At 37.3% G+C, this 19,625-nt stretch overlaps 1 pseudogene; it reads right to left on the reverse strand.

Annotated features, from left to right (window-relative positions):
* Nucleotides 1–891: 891 nt before the first annotated feature.
* LOC127517939 (phosphatidate cytidylyltransferase 2-like) lies at nt 892–12,760 on the reverse strand (annotated as a pseudogene).
* Between the last annotated feature and the right edge of the window lie 6,865 nt (nt 12,761–19,625).

Consider the following 19,625-nt stretch of genomic DNA (forward strand, 5'->3'; position numbering starts at 1 on the left):
TTTTTGTTTCACAATTTATTTACAGTCCGAAATGCAAGATTGTTCTCTCCAGCAGGACTCTGAGACCTCTTGTTCCTCGCACTGCCCTCCTTTGCTCTTCTGGTCATCTCATTCCAGTGGGCGGGGCTCACTTGTGCTCCACTTCTTCTCCTTCCTTTGGGTGGTCTGCCAGCTCTGCTGCCTGTCTTTCTGTTCTCTTGATTATTTGTATTACACTATCATCTTGTCTATCAGTTAACTAGTTGACTTAAATGCCTCTGTATCTGGGTCCTCCTTCATAATAACGTGTGCACATAACTGGTGCGCATATGCGCATGCGTGGTTAAAATGAATGATTAATACCAGAAAAAATTATTAGGGGTGCAACGGATCGCAGTTGATCCGTGATCCGTACGGACCAGGCCCCACGGTTCGGCATGCATGTGATTTGAAAGTTTATCATTTGGACGAGTTTTGTCTTGCCAATTTACACATTCAAACGATTTGAAACGTGGAAGAAGAGAGAGAGAGAGGCTTTTTAGACAGCGCTCGAACACATAATTAATTCTTCTTTCATGTTTACTTGCGCTTGAACAGACACATACACAAAAAAAATTGTCAAAATTCCAGTCTCGTAAGTATCTCGGTTATGTCATAAGTGAAAGGTTGAGAAAGAAACTGGATGTGTGTTAGCATATTCGGTCCGTGCATTCGGTCTTAAAGTGACAGCAGATGCTGTTGTTTGTGTCATTACTGTTAGTAAAATAAAAACAAAACATCATCATCTACCATATTCGAGCGCAAAGAAGATAGTGAGGAGAGCAGTCAGGAGGAAAGTGATGACGACAACTTGTAGGTTAAGAGTGCTGCGTAAAGTGTGAGTACCAGGCAGCATCTCCAGGTGCTCCCTTGAGAACCAGACCAAAAAAGTTATGTGCACCCCTGATAATAACCCTTACCTTCCTTTGTCTTTTGAAGGCACTGGCGAAAAATCCACCAAATGGTTCCATGATGGAGGCAGAGCTCTGCTGTGGATCTTGAATGGGTATAGCTTTACTGTGGTCCAGCCCATAATAATCTGCAGATGGTAGGCCGTAGTCCTGAAGCTGGAAGAGGTCAGATGGCTCACAGTCCACTGTGAAACTGTTGGAGTGGTTATCGGACACAGATGTAAGGAACCCTGCATCGGCCCAAAAACGGAATCCGACGGCCTGGGCGAAGGTTAACGCGTGTATGTCTTTTCAGCACATCTGTGAAGTTCACTTAATTTCACTCGTTTAATCTGACTCCAATTTTAAATGATTATTACTCTTAGGTTGTGTTCCCAATTAGAAATTACTCATTTGTTATGTATTAATTTAGATTTTTGATTATTCTGGGTATCTCATATTTTCAATTATTCGTTCATTACGGACCCATATCACTTAGAAAAGTCACTTCGGCCGGTGAGTGCCTTTCACGATCACAAACTCGCCAGTTCTGATCTTAGTCAGAGGGTGCAGAGTTTACTAATGCATTTGAGTCGAACCGCCACATGCTTGTTCATACAAAAACACAGTTTTCTTAGTCACGATACTGCAACTTGCTAAGCCAGTTGATAGACAAAAATTAGAAAGTCCCATGATGTGCTCACATGCTCCTTTCATGGGCCTTTAGTTTGAATCTATCCTGACGCAGATTTGCGGAAATATGGACTCCAATAATTTACTGGTCATAATGATTTCAGAAGAATCCAGAGTAAATCAAATATAACATTTTATTTGTCAAGTAAAAATGTATCATGCCAATTACATTACAGTTAGACAATTAGAAGCCAATTCAGAAATAATAAATGCATAACATCAATTACTCAAAGAAATGCATATACACACAGTGATGTGTGAATGTCTTCAGACATTCACCCATCTCTGCACAGGGGCTTCTGGCTACAGATGATCCCCCCTGACTGCTTTGCACTTTACCTTATATACAGACCAGAACAAAAGGGTTGTAAATATTTATTACACCAACACCTGTTTTGGGGGAGAGGAGTGGGTGTTTCAACACCCAAAAGGAGGACAGAATTCTCCTTAGTTTTTAATCTTCTTCATAATACTAGTGACTGCTGTGAAATTGAGACCATTTTACCAATCGCACTGAGACATTTAAAATTATACCAAACATGAAAGGGAAAAAACAATAGGTATACAAGTTACATTATACATAGAATATAAACTTTCAGTGACTTGAGTCAGGGGGAAAGGAAGGAGGGTTTGTGTGTGTGTGTGTGTGTGTGTGTGTGTGTGTGTGTGTGTCAAGGCGTTGTCCTATGCTATTTCTTTGAGATCTTCTCTCCGGATAAGCTTTATTGCTTTATTGCAGGTTTCTTGTTCTCAGTTTTTGTCTTAGCAGGAAAATCAAGTCTTACACAGAGTAGGAGTGAACTGTAGCCATGTACAGTAGTATTACAACACAACACTGGAGAAGAAGCCACTGATAAACCTTCCCCATGTCTTAAGAGAAAACTTAACCAGGGCTGCGAATGAATCCAAACATGTAATCAATTATGTTATTACAAATAAAACTGGAGATGGGAGCTATAAACCAGATCATCTCTTCAAACAGTTTTTGAATGATTAAGTCTGAGTGAATCACCACAGTCAGCAGGGTCAAATGAGTCCAGACGAACATGCAGAACAGCAGGCGATAGCACTTCTTCACCAGACTCTAAACAACCATGCAGAACCCTATGAGGTTCAGGGCAAAGGGAATGAAGTAATGATATTTGCTGAGCATGTGCACAGACCCCCTCCCTCTGCACCAGAGTGAAAAAATAATCTGTGATCTTTTCCTCATAGAAGAAGTAGCTCACGCACAGCAGGAAGTACAAGCTTATGGTTCTGAACCACAGCATGTGGTAACATTGATAGACTCTGTAACCAGTTGTGATGATCTGATGGAAGCACTTGATCAGAAACGGCATCATCATCATCAGCGCCATCGGACCCAGATAAACAATAAGGATGAAGAAGAAGGAGGGGATCATTGCCGGAGTGAGAATCTCCCACAAGTATCTCTGCCACCAGTTCTTCAATCATAAGGAAAGGCCTGAGAGGATTTTGTTAAGAACCTCTGGTGTGTCATCTGCAGGAACGGGAACTTCAGAAACCCCAGAGTCTGATTTAGCTTCATTGTCTGAGACCTTTTGCTCCGAGTGCTGATGTTGCAGCTCCAATTGAAGGGGTTCAGAATAACCCTCCTAGAAGAAAGACAATTCTGATAATGGTTAGATGGAAATAGACGTACATTTTAATCAATTAAATTCTAAGCATGTAGAGCAGGGGTGTCCATTCCTGTTCCTGGAGGGCCACTCCAACACACCTGCCTGGAAGTTTCGAATGATCCTAAAGATCTTTACTAGCTGGTTCGAGTGTGTTTAATTAGGACTAGAGCTAAACTGTTCTGGATAATGGTTTATTGAACACCCCTGATGTAGAGCATGTCTGATGTGTTTTAAATGTTAAAATATGAAACCCCACCTTTAGGCCATCATCCAAGCGAATCACTGAATAAACGGTTCCAAAGCCTTCTTCACTTAGCTGAATGCTAAATTTGCCACTGCAGGCATTGATGTCTATTCAAAGAAAAATAAGAGTTGTTGACATGAAATGTCAAGCAGTGACAGCAGTGTACTGTAGGGTGACATATTTCTTCATCTAAAACTTTTGAAACAAAATTTGTCTAATTCATAAATTAATTGAGATACTACATTGAATAGCTGAGCTTTTGCCTATTTATGTAATAAAAATGTTTTTCTCAGTGTAAAATACAACTTCATTTTATATATGCTTACAAATTTAAATGAAATCTTTTTGAATGTTAAAAAAAAGTTAATTTACATGTTATCAACTACACTGAAAGATCACATTAGTCATTTAAAGTATACACCATCGAACTGCTGATTGTTTTGTGTCTGAGTAAAAATAGATCTTGTATCAAACATGTTATGTTAGAGTTGTGGTAGCAAACGGTAAAGACTAGAAGGGATACAGCTACGGCCACTGGCCATGTGCACATCAATTTTGTGTCATTTAATTACTGTATTTGCATTATTGTAACGGTAGGCTTAGGGGTTGGGGTAGGTGTAGATGTTAATAAAACACAATCTGATAAGTAGCAAATTAGTTTATTGTTATTTTATCATGAGATTTTTCCTCACTTCTAGCCGTTGCTTTATCCCTTCTAACAACAACCGTAGCAAACTAACCCATTATTGTTTCCTCATTATCCTTCAGTTGGCTTGACTGAGGTGCCACAGTGTCCTCTGTTGGATTATCTGAAACTTGTGGGACGTCGACTCTACAGTCTGACACAGCAGAAACTGGAACTTTTCACAGTTTGTCTTTGCATCATTGCATCACATCTGTATACGTAAAGAACGAGTCCCAGCAGGCTACATCGCTTGTGAGGTGGATCATTTATAGCCTTTTCTCACAGTAGCTGCAATAATTAAACTTATCATTTGGATGGTGGATTGTATGGTATGACAAATTAACGTTAGAGATTAGACTGTACAGAAATTTAAATCTACAGGTAACGCTAATGCACACAAAATAGTCACACAATGGTGATGTTGTTTACATTATAACAATAATAATAATTTGCACGGTTTGATGTGATCTGAGTTAAGCGATCATTATATTTAATCACCATTGGTAGCACAATTTATTGTAATGCTTTTTTTCTCAGTTGGTCAGAACAAAAGTGGCAGACATGTTACTTACTTGTTCAGATGACATTTTCTGGTGAAAATTCTTACTTTGGTCATACTACAAGACTACAATCTGTGATTCCGAAGTACAGTATCCACACCGGTGTGGTGATTGACAGCAAACATTAGATTCATCTGCGCTGAGGAGTCGAGTTGATGCACAACCCACGTAAAGATGATAATTCCGCAAACAACTGCAATTGCAGGTTTCAAACAGAGATGGCAACAAAGAGGTAAAACTTACGGACTGCAGCTTTAAGCTTGCTCTAAATTACGACATGATTTTGTGGGGGAATTCTCACACAAAGCATTCTAGGTTTCCACTTTTTCAGTTGTCAGTCAGTGTGCACATACGTGGATGCCTCTGTTCTGGCATGTTTAATAGTTTGGTTTTTCAACAACAAGCGTTGAACACCATGAGCATTGTGTTTTTAAAAGGAATTGTCAATTTAAACAGTTAAATGTGCCTTGAGTTCCCTACATGAAGTTCTATTAAGTTGCGATTGTGAATTCTGTAGTAAAATTTCAGTTTTTAATTCATGCTTGTCACAGCAATACAATGTATATGTATTAAGTTACAGACTTTGACTGTGCCCCTAAATTTTTGACTGTCTTCCAAAACATAAAAGTGTTAAGCCCTGTGCAGACACTAGTAAACAAAAGGTGTTACATATTTTCATAACATGGACATGTATTTCATTTAGGCCTACCATCAGTACTACCCATGTGTAGTATATCACTCTGGTCAACTTTTTCATCTTGACCTGAGTATGTGTTCTTGACTTCTCTCCTTTCTCTCAGAAGTAAAACAGTTAGTCCCAGTAAGGTAAGTAATACCATTTTGAATGTGGTAATTACCATAGGCTGCCAGATGTGCAAATGAGTAACACTTTACTGAGTAACTAGCAACAAAATGTGCAAAGTGAGAATCCACGCATGAAGCTGCAAGATCTGCAAAGTGAGTGACACTAGAATAAGCAATTAACTGCAAGTGATACAGACAAGTGTGTTTTTAATTGTATTCTACATTGTCTCCTATAGGCATTTAGACAATCAAGATCCTTCTGTCAGAGTGAGTAGCTACTTACTCTAGCCTCCTCTTGGATTTTACAGTCTTTCTGGTGGACAAACACTTTTGTCTTCTCACATGAGGTGGGTTTTAATAACACATTAAGCATGCGCCTGTCATAATTCTGTCATATATGGGAAAGATACAGGTAAAGCATAAAGATGACAACCATACATGTAGGAAATGTTTAAATATTTTTACTGATCACTTTAAGGCAGATGCATAAGCACAGAAAACAAACAGTAAAATGACAAAGGTTTTACATTTTAATTAAATAACTTACTGCACTTATAATGGAGGTAAAATCAAGATGTTTGGTTCTTCCATATCTCTCATTGGCTTCTTCTATTGCTCTGTCAATAATATCTGTCTCATATTGGCTTAGCTGATGATATTCTTTGTCTCCCACTGTTGACTCCAGCAGTAACAGAGCACTAAACAGTAACAGTAAACCTCTCATCTTGCACAGTAACTGAACTTCTTCACTGTTTGTCTGATCTGGTCAGAAGCAGTAACTGGTGTCACGTCTACACAGACCACAACAGCTGTGATTGGTCTGCTTTGCAACCAGAGGCAGGTTTCTGCCCGGTCTGCAGTGGTCAGTATCTATCAAAAGTGTCCAAGGAAGGAACAGTGGTGACCCGGCGACAGTGTCATGGATGGCCAAGGCTCATTGATGCACGTGGAGAGCGAAGGCTGGACCGTGTGGTTCGATCGAACAGACGAGCTACTGTAGCTCAAATTGCTCAAGAAGTTAGTGCTGGGTCTGATAGAAAGGCGTCAGAATACAAAGTGCATCACAGTTTGTTGCGTATGGGGCTGCATAGCCGCAGACTAGTCAGGGTGTCCATGCCCCATCTCTAAGCCGCAATGTTCAGAAAAGATGCATCTGCGCATGTTTATCTAGTTCCTCTACGGGTTACTGAGAGTTCTGTCATGACAACTGTTAGAGAGATTGGCATAGTAATGGATATGTATCTGACATTGTCAAATACATTAACATTGTCATTTAATGACAATGCAGCATAACCTTCAGGTTTACAAGGTTTCAGGTGTACAAATGGAAAGTTTACACAACCCCTGATAAAACATTCAATGTTTGATTTGAACTCAAACCAACATTATGCAAATATAAACCTTGACTTTTTATGCCTTGTTTATTTCGCTTTACTACACTTCAACCATAATTCCAGTGCCTGTTATTCTTCTAAACAGAGGGCAAAGGTCATGAAAACAAAAAACACCAAAAAGATCTGTGTATTTTAACAAAACAAGCCTCCATTCAATTTCATATAGAGAAAAGACCCACGTGTCATATGAAGAATTTATTGTTCTGGCATTTGAAACCAAGAGCATCATAACAGGCTATTGACAATACTTTAAACAATAAGAGGGAGAAAAACAACAACAAAGAAACTGAATTTGAACAGCATCTGATTGGTGGAATGGGAGTAAACCAATGAACCAAAAAAGGGGGAGGGGCAACCAGTCATTCACATTAAGGTACAGCAATAAAAAAAAAAAAAAAATTATTTATGAGCGTTTCCTTGCCTCTGTCCCATGAAGGGATCATTAATAATATTAATATCAAAATCAATAAAAAAAACAATTACAAGTTTTAAAGAGAAGCCAGTTCCACTGGGAAGAGTGTCTGGCGGCTGCATCTGTGTAAGTGAGAAAGGAGGAAAGGAGAGATAGAGAGAGAGAGAGAGAGAGAGAAAAGTTCCAACCCTGCTCCAACACACCTGTCTATAATTATCAATAAACCCTAAACACCTTGATTAGCTGGTTCAGGTGTGATTGATTGGGGTTGGAGCTAAAATATCTGCAGGATGGTAGCTCTCTAGGAGCAAGGTTGGACACCCCTGCTGTAGACTGTGGCAAAAGTGTACAGAAAATAGTTTAAAAGTCACCTCTCTTCACTGTAGCATTGTGAAAGGATTGACTTGTATACACTACCATAACCATTCAAAAGTCTGAGGTCAGTAAGATTTATTTATTCTACAGAAATTAATGTTTATTCAGTAAGGATTCAATTGATTCCTTACGGTTTAAACATATTAATTATCATTACCGTCATTATCAATTATCAATTGAATAAACATTCAATTGATCAAAAATGGCTGTAGAGACATTTATAAAATGAGATTTACAAAAGATTTCTAAAATAAATGTCATCTTTTTCAACTTTCTATTCATCAAAGAATCCTAAAAAATGTTTTCATAGTTTTTGGAAATTAACAACCGTTTTCAATATTGATAACTGAGGACTGCATTAATGGCTGCTGACAATTTAGCTTTGTCATCATAAGGAATAAAAACAACTTTAAAATGTATTAAAATAGATAACATTTATTTTGAATTGAAATTTTTACTGTTTGATTAAAAAAATGCAGCCTTGGTGATCATAAAAGACATTAAAAAAAAAAAAAAAAAAAACACCTCTGAACTGTATGCCAAAGTAAAATCATTACTATTTGAGAACTTACCTCTTGTATGTACCTCCTGGCACAGTTTAAGAAAAAGTTCACCCAAGGCTGAAGTTTCAATTTTTTTTTTTTTTTTTTTACTGTGGAAAAAAGAGGAAATATTAGAAATACATGAGCAGGGCATTGCTCTTCTTTTTTAAAAAAATAAATAAATAAATAAATAAATACATTGAGTGGAGATGGTAGTCTACGCTAGTGATGTTCCATTCTTGAAGGAATCGTTCTTTTGAGCTGGTTCTCAGGAAGACACCGGTCGAGCCATTTCACTAATCGAACTGAATCAAACTTTAGTTCTGGATTGATGACGCAAGACGCACAGCCGAAGTAGCAGGACCGACTCAAAAAGAACCGACTGAGCCGGTTCAACCAACTGTCGAAGTTTGCCGAAGATTACAGAGAACTCAAAAAGAACCAAATAAGCAGGTCCAAATGACTGTTGAAGTTTGCAGAGAATTACTGATGAGTGAGTTGACAATACAATGCAAGCCTTGAGGCACGTACTGGAAATATGCTCATTATGACTACTGTTCTTAAATAACATTTTATTAAAACCTGCAAAAACCTTTCTGTCGAGAGTTGTAAATAAATTTTACAATTGTAGACATGTAGAACATATCCGCATTTGTGCATCAAATGTGTGCTGTAGTTGCTAATATTATCCAAGATGCATGCAGGCTACTTGATACTGGTCAGTCGTATCCGACATAAAGGATCCGCAAATTAAACTGTGACCACAAACATCTTTAACTAAGTGAATGAAAGGCAATAATCAGCAATATGTACGGTGGCCGAGAGAGCTCATCGCGCTGCAAATGAAGAAAACACATGCAAATAGAAAAACACCAGCAAATAAAGAAAACATCTTCATCAGTTTGACAACACATGCGCTGCAAAAGTCCACAACACAAATAGAGAAACGCGCTGCAAAAGTCCACAACACATGCAAATAGAGAAACACGCTGCAAATAGGCCTGCTCATAATGCACATACGATCAGAATGTTAAGATAAACAAAAAAAACCTCACCTTTCAGGTGCACACCACTGAAGGGTAAACATTGAACAATCCCAGCCAGCGGTCCCAGCCAGGTACATCTCTTGAGATCAGAGGAGTGAGGTTTACTCGCACAGCAACTGCTAGCTGGCCTCCGTTACACTCAGCCCCCTAAACCTCACTCCCATCCGGGTCACGGCACCAATGTAACCCCTCTACCCAGGTCCTACTTGCCCTGCTCTGTGCAGGCCTCGAACATGGGTCTCCGGCGTGGGAGTTGGACGCTCTAACAAGGAGGCTAAAGGCTGCAACCTCTACCATCAGTCGCTAGAGCATCTCTTGAGATCAGAGGAGTGAGGTTTACTCGCACAGCAACTACTAGCTGGCCTCCGTTACACATATGCAAGTAACAAGTAATGCTGTGTTCCAGACAGATTGGATTTTGGATTTTTCCCACTTCCTTCTAGGAAATAACGTCTGGAACGCCACTCAAAGTCGGACATTTGCCGTGTGTACTTGGGATACATTGATCAACCCAGACCTCAGCGAGACTCGTCATATGACGTCACTTCCAAGATGTCGGCGCATCCTGATTCCAATGAATATGAACATAAAAAACAAACTTTAACATTATACCTCGTTTCAAAGCGATACCATTTTTATTCTATTTTGCTGTAACTGACAAAAACACGATATGCTTTCATTGTGTCATTGCGGCATCACGTGGTTAACATGTCAACGTGACGTATGAGTGACTGGAACTCACTGAGGTCTGAAGTGGGACATTTAATTTGGAATATTCCCGTGTCCAACCTCGTATAGAACGCAGCATAAGATCTGTAGTGTCTAGCCTGCTGCGCAACAGTAATCAGACAGACAATGCCTCTTCGAACATGCTTTAATCATACCCGGGAAGATCTCGGACCAATTTAACAGAATTCTGCTTGACATAAAGTGTACAACAGTTTTTATAGAATAGGAGCATGAAAAAGTTAACATGATTCATTACATCATTTTTCTCCAATATGATTGGTTCTTCATATGTATAATTATCTGTTACTAGGTAAAAGCAAATCTGGATTTCTTGATTACTTTAGCTTGTTACTCAAGTCATGAAGTTATATTTAGACAGCTGTCTAGTTTAGTTTCCCCTTTTTGTTATATTCAGACACATTTTGGCCCAAGTGTTGGGGACATTTCATTTTCAAAAGCATATAAATGTTAATCCTGAAAGAAAAAGGAATGTTAGTTATGATTAATTAAATTTCTTAACAAAGCAGTTAGCATTTGACCTTCAGGTCCCTTAATATAATCTGTAACTATTAAGCTACATCAATTTAAAACACTAATGAAAACAACTGAAATAACTAAATAACAGCATCACTGCAGGACATCTGTTTACGGATCTCTTCAAGATTATCTTGGACCTCTCAAATTCAGTGCCAATAAATTGTCTAAAGATCAAGATTTTATTCATGGGGGCAATTTTACAATGTTTTCTATGAAGAATATTTATACATTCATTGTTGTTTTTTTAAACAATTATTAATTTGACTTTGTATGTTATTCAACACTAGGACATCCTAATTAAGGCTACTGTATTTTCCATATTTCTCTCAAAATTACATCATTACATTGAAACATATTGAGAAAACTGCTAGTTGAGCAAAAATACACATTAATCTTCATAATTAAATTCTAGTTAAAGAAACTTTAACTAGGCCTGAGAGGTCAAGTTTACAGGTTACATTTCATTAGTAGTTTTGTTTTTTAATTCATATGGCCAGTTGCAAAGATCCTTGATCATTTTTATTTCTCAGGCGCATTCCAGACATTCAGGTTTGTTATTCATTTCCTACTGAGAGTGCCAACAGATGTCCTTCCCCAGTATAATGATGAGCATTGATCACTGATGGAGGATGCAAACATTCCGATATTGATTGTTTAATCTGCAATGGGAACAGTTAAAATCTTTAAGTGCAGGAATATCTTGACAACATAAAGGTTGAATCATAGTGGTGAATAAATTAGGTCTTTGTCCCCATGGACTAATATGTGATGTACCTTTATTTTTTCTCTGAGAGGCAAACAGGTCATATTTCCATGACAATCAACGCAAGAAACTCTAGGCTGAGAAAAATAGAACAGTGTAAGTTTTTTTTTTTTTTTTTTTTTTTTTTTAAGGGGAGACACTACAGGCAAAAACAGTTTTTTTCTGGCACATGTCAATTTTGAGATTTTGCACTTTTTGGCTTTTCATAAAGTGTTTTTTTTTTTTTTTTTTTTTTCAGACTGGTGGAAAATTTTATAGCACTTTATCTATTAAATATCTTAAATATCTTCAAAGGCCGTTTTCTCAAAATAAGTTTTTTCTCCTGCTCTGAGTCAGAAATCTCCACTTCAGCAGAACTTACATACACCAAACTTTACAGTTTTATTCCTATCTATATTCTGAAGGTTTTTACAGAGGGATTTGTTGATATATAATTTGCCTGATTTTATACAACATTTTATTCCTAAAAAGATAGTGAAAATTTTTTTCTGGCTGTTGATAGTATTTTCTGATTTATGGAGTGATAAAAAAGAGATATCCAAAATTCCCTCTGTAAAAACCTTTGAATTTAATATGTCCAAAAAATTAAATGAGAATTTGGAACCTGACATCATCCAATATTCAGATTTTTGTTATAGAAATGTATGCAAATTAGCGCATATTTAATTAGATCACGTCATTTGCATATTAAAACATAACATTTTAGAAAACTTGTAATACAAAAAATGTTTGCAATTTTTAATGTAATCAATCAGCTGGGGTAGTGTGGCGATATCTATTAATTATTTTTTTATTTTTTTACCCTATTTACCTGGGGTGTCTCGCCTTAAGTGTATTCTACATTGTCTCCTATAGGCATTTAGACAATCAAGATCCTTCTGTCAGAGTGAGTAGCTACTTACTCTAGCCTCCTCTTGGATTTTACAGTCTTTCCGATGGACAAACACTTCTGTCTTCTTACATAAGGTGGGTTTTAATAACACATTAAGCATGCGCCTGTCATAATTCTGTCATATAGGGGAAAGATACAGGTAAAGCATAAAGATGACAACCATACATGTAGGAAATGTTTAAATATTTTTACTGATCACTTTAAGGCAGATGCATAAGCACAGAAAACAAACAGTAAAATGACAAAGGTTTTACATTTTAATTAAATAACTTACTGCACTTAAAATGGAGGCAAAATCAAGATGTTTGGTTCTTCCATATCTCTCATTGGCTTCTTCTATTGCTCTGTCAATAATATCTGTTTCATATTGGCTTAGCTGATGATATTCTTTGTCACCCACTGTTGACTCCAGCAGTAACAGAGCACTAAACAGTAACAGTAAACCTCTCATCTTGCACAGTAACTGAACTTCTTCACTGTTTGTCTGATCTGGTCAGAAGCAGTAACTGGTGTCACGTCTACACAGACCACAACAGCTGTGATTGGTCTGCTTTGCAACCAGAGGCAGGTTTATGAACTTTCACTGTTGTTAGTTTCACTCAAACCACCCTTGTTCACATTACTTAAACTCATGTAACTACATGAACGTAATTTAACTGCGTTGTTTCTACTAAAAAAACGAGTATTGTCAGCTTTACTTAGTAAGCGTTTGTTCAGTCAGCTTAACATTGCTGAGTGAAACGCACAAATTAATGTAGACATAACTAACTGGGCTAGTTCCCAGCATGCTTTGCAAAGGGACTTCATTAAGAGAGTAAATTTAGGGATTAAAGTGTTATTTTATGTGTTTTTCAGTAAAGGGAAAGATGTTGTTAGTTTATGTTAGTGTTTAATGTTCAGTTATGTTGGACATTTACAGGAGTTTCTGTAATGTTTTTGAATTTTGTGGTTACCATTATGCAGAAGAGTGTCGACTGTGTTTAGGCTGTGAGCGCTCATATATGCATGTTTAGGATTGAATTCCTGCTCTTAATTCAACTGAGTTTGTTCAATGAGTTATTTTTTGTAGAGAAAATAGTTCATTTAATAAGGTAAATTAAGTCAATAAATGTGTTCACCTTACGTAATAAACATAACATTATTAAGTGAACTGCACATATAAATATTATGTAACAGTGACATTCAAATGATTTGTATTTACTCAAAGAAATTTTGTCAGCTTTACTTGAATTTCTTTTGTTCATACAACTAAATTGTTATTTGTACAAATTACTCAATATAGTTGCGTGGAACCACTTGACACTTCTTTTTTTAAGTAAATCCAACAATTCATATTTTTAAGATCAAGAAGTTTTTAAGAATAAATCAAAGGTTACACTATGTCAGCAAATAAGTTTTTAAACATACTCATTCATAAAAACTTTGAAGTTCAATAAAATCTCTTATTTTCTTATAAGAATATTCTGATTTGTCAATCTAAATGTCTTTAGATGAGCCAATATAATATTATATAATAAGATCTGCATGACTCAAACCCAACTTATAAGATGGCCCTATAACAAGAATATATGGGAATATACTGCAAAATATAAAGCGATATATTGCATAATACATTTCCATATGTTGGAAACTAGTGCTTATATTTTTCAATATGCTGCAACATATGCATTGAGCATGTATGCCTAAATATTGATAGCTACATATAAAAAAGTGAAAAATAGCTTTACATGTCATATTCATAAAGTGATATACATTACTGTGTTCATACACTGATCGGGCATAACATTATGAGCACTGACAGGTGCTCATAATGTCAGCCCTTGTGGTTTGATCCAACAGACGAGCTACTGTAGCTCAAATTGCTCAAGAAGTTAATGCTGGTTCTGATAGAAAGGTGTCAGAATACACAGTGCATCGCAGTTTGTTGCGTATGGGGCAACATAGCCGCAGACCAGTCAGGGTGCCCATGCCCCATCTCTAAGCCGCAATGTTCAGAAAAGATGCATCTGTGCATGTTTATCTAGTTCCTCTACGGTTTACTGAGAGTTCTGTCATGACAACTGTCAGAGAGATTGGCATAGTAATGGATATGTATCTGACATTGTCAAATACATTAACATTGTCATTTAATGACAATGCAGCATAACCTTCAGGTTTACTTAATGCTCACGTTTTTCTGCTTTCAAAGGACAAATGGAAAGTTTACACAACCCCTGATAAAACATTAAATTTTTGATTTGAACTTTGAAACCAACATTATGCAAATATAAACTTTGACTCATGGCTGCGTTTATATCCACTATCTATACCTTGTTTATTTCGCTTTACCACACTTTAACCATAATTCCAGTGCCTGTTATTTTTCTAAACAGAGGACAAAGGTCATGAAAACAAACAAACAAACAAACAAAAAAACACTAAAAAGATCTCTTTGAAATTGTATGAAGGCTTGTTTTGTTGAAATACACAAAGACCCAAGTGTCATATGAAGAATTTATTGTTCTGGCATTTGAAACCAAGAGAATCATAACAGACTATTGACAATACTTTAAACAATAAGAGGGAGAAAAACAACAACAAAGAAACTGAATTTGAACAGCATCTGATTGGTGGAAAGGGGAGGAAACCAATTAACCAAAAAAGGGGGAGGGGCAACCAGTCATTCACATTAAGGTACATCAACAATAAATAAAAAAAAAAAAAAAAAAAAATCATGAGCGTTTCCTTGCCTCTGTCCCATGAAGGGATAATTAATAATATTAATATGAGCATCGATAAAAAATAATTACAAGTTATAAAGAGAAGCTAGTTCCACTAAGAGTGGCTGGTGGCTGTGTATGTATAAGTGAGAAAGGAGGAATGGAGAGATGGAGAGAGAAAGAGAGAGGTATGTATTTGACAGTCTATGCGGAGAGGTCACTGCTGTCAAACCGTTCCTGATCGTACACCTCAGCGATGACCTTGTGACCTCCAAACCAGCATTTGTTGAGTGCCTGAATGGCCTTGTACATCTCTGATGCTGCTGAAATCTCTAAGAAGATCTTCACAATGACTTCGGCATCCTCCTCCTCACCCTGCTTCTCCTGGGAAATGATCACTCTATTAACGGCTCAGAACTTCCCACATTCCTCCGTTATTTCTCCTTCCAGATCATCATCTACGTCTTCAGGTCCAACCATGTTCCTGAGCACCATAATTGTAGACTGTGGAAAAAGCGTACAGAAGAGAGTTTAAAACTCACCTGTCTTCACTGTAGCATTGTGAAAGAATTGACTTGTATACATGACCGTACCATTCAAAAGTTTTGGGTCAGTAAGATTTATTTATTCTACAGAAATGGATGTTTATTCAGTAAGGATTCAATTGATTCCTTACCAAATAAACATATTAATTATCCTTATCGAGCAACATATTAATAAACATTCAACTGATCAAAAAATGGCTATAAAGACATTTATAAATTAAATGCCATCTTTTTAAACTTTCTATTCATCAAAGAATCCTAAAAAAATGTTTTATAGTTTTTGGAAATTAACAACCTTTTTAAATATTGATAAAAATAAATGTTTCTTGAGTATCGAATCATCAGAATCTTGTGACACTGAGGACTGGATTAATGGCTGCTGACAATTTAGCTTTGTCATCATAAGGAATAAAAAGAACTTTAAAATGTATTAAAATAGACAACAGTTATTTTAAATTTAAATTTTTCACTGTTTGATAAAAAAAAAAAATGCAGCCTTGGTGATCATAAAAGAATTTTCAAAAAAATTGAGAACTTCTTGTATGTGCCTCTTGGCACAGTTTAAGAAAAAGTTCACCCAAGGCTGAAGTTTCAAACACTTGAGTGGAGATAGTAGTCTACACTAGTGATGTTCGATTCTTGAACGAATCGTTCTTTTGAGCCGGTTCTCCGGAAGCAACCGGTCGAGCCAGTTCACTAATCGAACAGAATCAAACTTTAGTTCTGGGTTGATGACGCAAGATGCACAGCTGAAATAGCACATCTGACTCAAAAAGAACCGAATGAGCCGGTTCAACCAACTGTCGAAGTTTGCCGAGGATTACCGAGGACTAGGGATGTAACGATGCACCGCGAGTCGGTTGAAAATTGATGAAAATAAGTGACGATTCAAGTCGGTTGAGATGTTAAACGAATCGCGATACACATTTTAAACCGCAGGGGCGCTGTTGCTGAAGCTGATTACTGTGGCGTGCTTAACAGGCACGAGAGCAGCGAGCAAGTTGAGCATCAAGCCAGAGAGTCTGCCTTCTCTTAAAAAAATACATTTTTATCAAGCTAAAACCTACATATAGTTCCCAACGAAAGTATTGTTTAGTGTAAAACATGCTGAAGATTAGCAAACAGGCTGTCGATTAATTAAATGATTAGCTATTTCCCCACAAAAGCTGTTTAATCAGCATAGTGAAGCCTCTCATCCATTGGCATTCATTCAAAAAACAGCCTCTGGTCTCCTTCCCTGCGTACCACCAGAGGCGGAGCCTTAGCATTAGCCATTACGCTTTTTTGGCTAAGGGTTGCACGCTTGCCTTCCAGTGGCTTTGATTGTATATTATAGGGAGATGAGAAGGTCTGTATCTCTTACCATTGTAGAAAGTGTAACGGCTAACTTAATCACGTGTGGCACCTCTCAGCCTATTGTGTAACGGCAGTGACATCAGTGCCCGCCGTTCAAAACTCCTTCCCTGCGTACTGCCACAGCCGGAGCCTTAGCATTAGCGCTTTTTTGGCTAAAGGTTGCAGGCTTGCCTTCCAGTTGCTTTTACACAACATCTATTGTTCTATCTGTCAAACAGTAATGCGGCACATTTGCTGTTGGTAATGCCGTAAATGAGTCCTGCCTGTCGCAACATTCCCTAGTCTGCCTTCTCTTAAAAAATACATTTTTATCAAGCTAAAATCTACACATAGTTCCCATCAAAAGTACTGTTTAGTGTAAAACATGCTGAAGATTAGCGAACATGCTGTTGATTAATTAAATGATTAGCTATTTCCCCACAAAAGCTGTTTAATCAGCATAGTGAAGCCTCTCGTCCATTGACTTCCATCCAAAAACGGCCTCTGATCTCCTTCCCTGCGTACCACCAGGGGCGGAGCGTTAGCATTAGCCGTTACGTTTTTTTGGCTAAAGGTTGCAGGCTTGCCTTCCAGTGGCTTTGACCAAGCGCAGCAGCTGTAAGCGCTGATGTTAAGGATGACCCATCCTCATTCAAATGCAGGATTGGCAACATTTACAAAGACTAAAAATGTACTAAGACCGGCACAAAATGAAAAGTTGCGATTTTCTAGGTCGATATGGCTAGGAACTATACTCTCATTCCGGCGTAATAATCAAGGAACTTTGCTGCCATACCATGGGTGCAGCAGGCGCAATGATATTACGCAGCGCCTGTGACCCCCTGCTTGCACGGGGAGCAGTATAGTTCCTAGCCATATCGGCCTAGAAGATCGCAACTTTTCATTTTCCGTCGGTCTTAGTACACGATGTAACTACAGAAGAGTCAAGTTTTAAATAGGAAAAATATTGAAACTCTTTGGTCATTTTTAAGCGAGATGCTAACGGTCTAATCGGATTCAATGAACTATGCTAAGCTATGCTAAAAGTGGTACCGCCAGACCCAGAGATCGGCTGAATGGATTCGAAAACGGTAAAACTCAATTGTTTAACTCTAGGGGAGCTGGAAAATGAGCCTATTTTCAAAAAAAGTGGAGTGTTCCTTTAAGGTGCAGATACCGCAAGATGATGTTAATATACACTAATAGCACACTAATATACACAATAGCAGTCGGTGACAAATGCAAGATCTGTGTTTTCATGGCAAAAGATATGGTCATTTTCCATCGTAGAAAGTTATTCTGGTCTGCCTCATCTAACGTTAGAGAAAGGATGTAAATTTTCCACAGACTGAAGGAGAAAGCTGTGCTTGTGCAGGTACTGTATTTGCTAACATGAACAAACAATGAACAGCTGGATTTTTATTAACTAACATTAAGGAAAAGATTAATAAATACTGCAGCAAATCTATTGCTCATTGTTAGTTCATGTTAGTTAATATAATGTTAACATGACACCTTACTGTAAAATGTTACTGGATTTTTTTAATAACATGTAAATTAATATAGCATATTTTTCTGAATGTGTTCAAAAGTAATTCTTGAAAGTGTAAAAAATACAAATGATAGCAAATATTAAAATCTTGCCTCTGTCACTGTTGTACTCAGATTTTACTTCTTATATCTGCAGCCTCTTGACCAGACAGACACAGCAGGAGCTGAGCCTAAACAAACCTCCTCCTGAGAAAACAACATTGGAAGATCTAATTGGAGGGACTTTTTGGGATTAGTTCTAAAATTAAAATTTAATTTTGTTATTTGATCCAAGATAGTTCAGTTTCACAAAGAAATATGCAGCATTTCGTCTTAGAAATAATAAAATAATACTTTTTCATTTATAATTTGTCTTTAATAATTTTTGAATCAGTACATTGAGCAGAACTGTTCGAAAAGAACCGGTTTGCAGAAAAGAGTCAGACTTTGCATCACTATTTACTTGCCCTCTTGACTGAAAATCAGTTGATATCTATCTAACTATCAAGTTGGGGTAATTATTTGCTGACTGTGTCCACTCTTCATCCTGTGGTTCTCTCATTGCCATCACAACAAAAGCAAACCCAGTGTAAACACTAGAGGGTGCTGTTTTACCTGGAGGCTTGGCCTGCCACTCTCTCTTTTTGTATTTAGTGTAGGTCTTTGCTTCTTACCTCTCCCTCCAACTTGTACCTTTTAAGTTCTAACAATATTTGGACACTCTTTTGAATCCAACTCAGCCAATTTTCCTTTCATTGCCCCTTTGACTGAGAATCATTTGATATCTACTCTAACTTTAGTATCTTTCTTTTCAACCAAAGTAGAAAGTGCTATCAGGATGGGTTAAATATTTACTGATTGACTCCCATGTGTCCACTTTTAATCCTGTGGTTATTTGCCATCATAACAAAAGCAAATCCAGTGTAAACACTAAAGGGTGTTGTTTTACCTGCCACTCTCTGTTTTTGTATTTATATACGTCATAACTCTCCCTCCAACTTGTACCTTTTAAGTGCTAACAACATTTGGGCACTATTTTGAATCCAACTCAGAAGCCAATTTTCATTACCTTGCCCTTTTGACTGAGAATCATTTGATATCTACTCTAACTTTAGCATCTTTTCAACCAAAGTAGAAAATGCTATCAAGATGGGGTAAATATTTGCTGACTCCACTTTTTTTTTCAGATCCCTTACATTTAAAGAGTCCCTTTAGATGACTACAAAGAGAAGCATTCCTAATTCTGCGTAAGAATAAGTGCTTGTCTTTAGCTCAGTCATGTTGGTGTTGCA

This window comes from Ctenopharyngodon idella, chromosome 8 (assembly GCF_019924925.1).
Source record: "Ctenopharyngodon idella isolate HZGC_01 chromosome 8, HZGC01, whole genome shotgun sequence".
Classification (NCBI taxonomy): domain Eukaryota; kingdom Metazoa; phylum Chordata; class Actinopteri; order Cypriniformes; family Xenocyprididae; genus Ctenopharyngodon; species Ctenopharyngodon idella.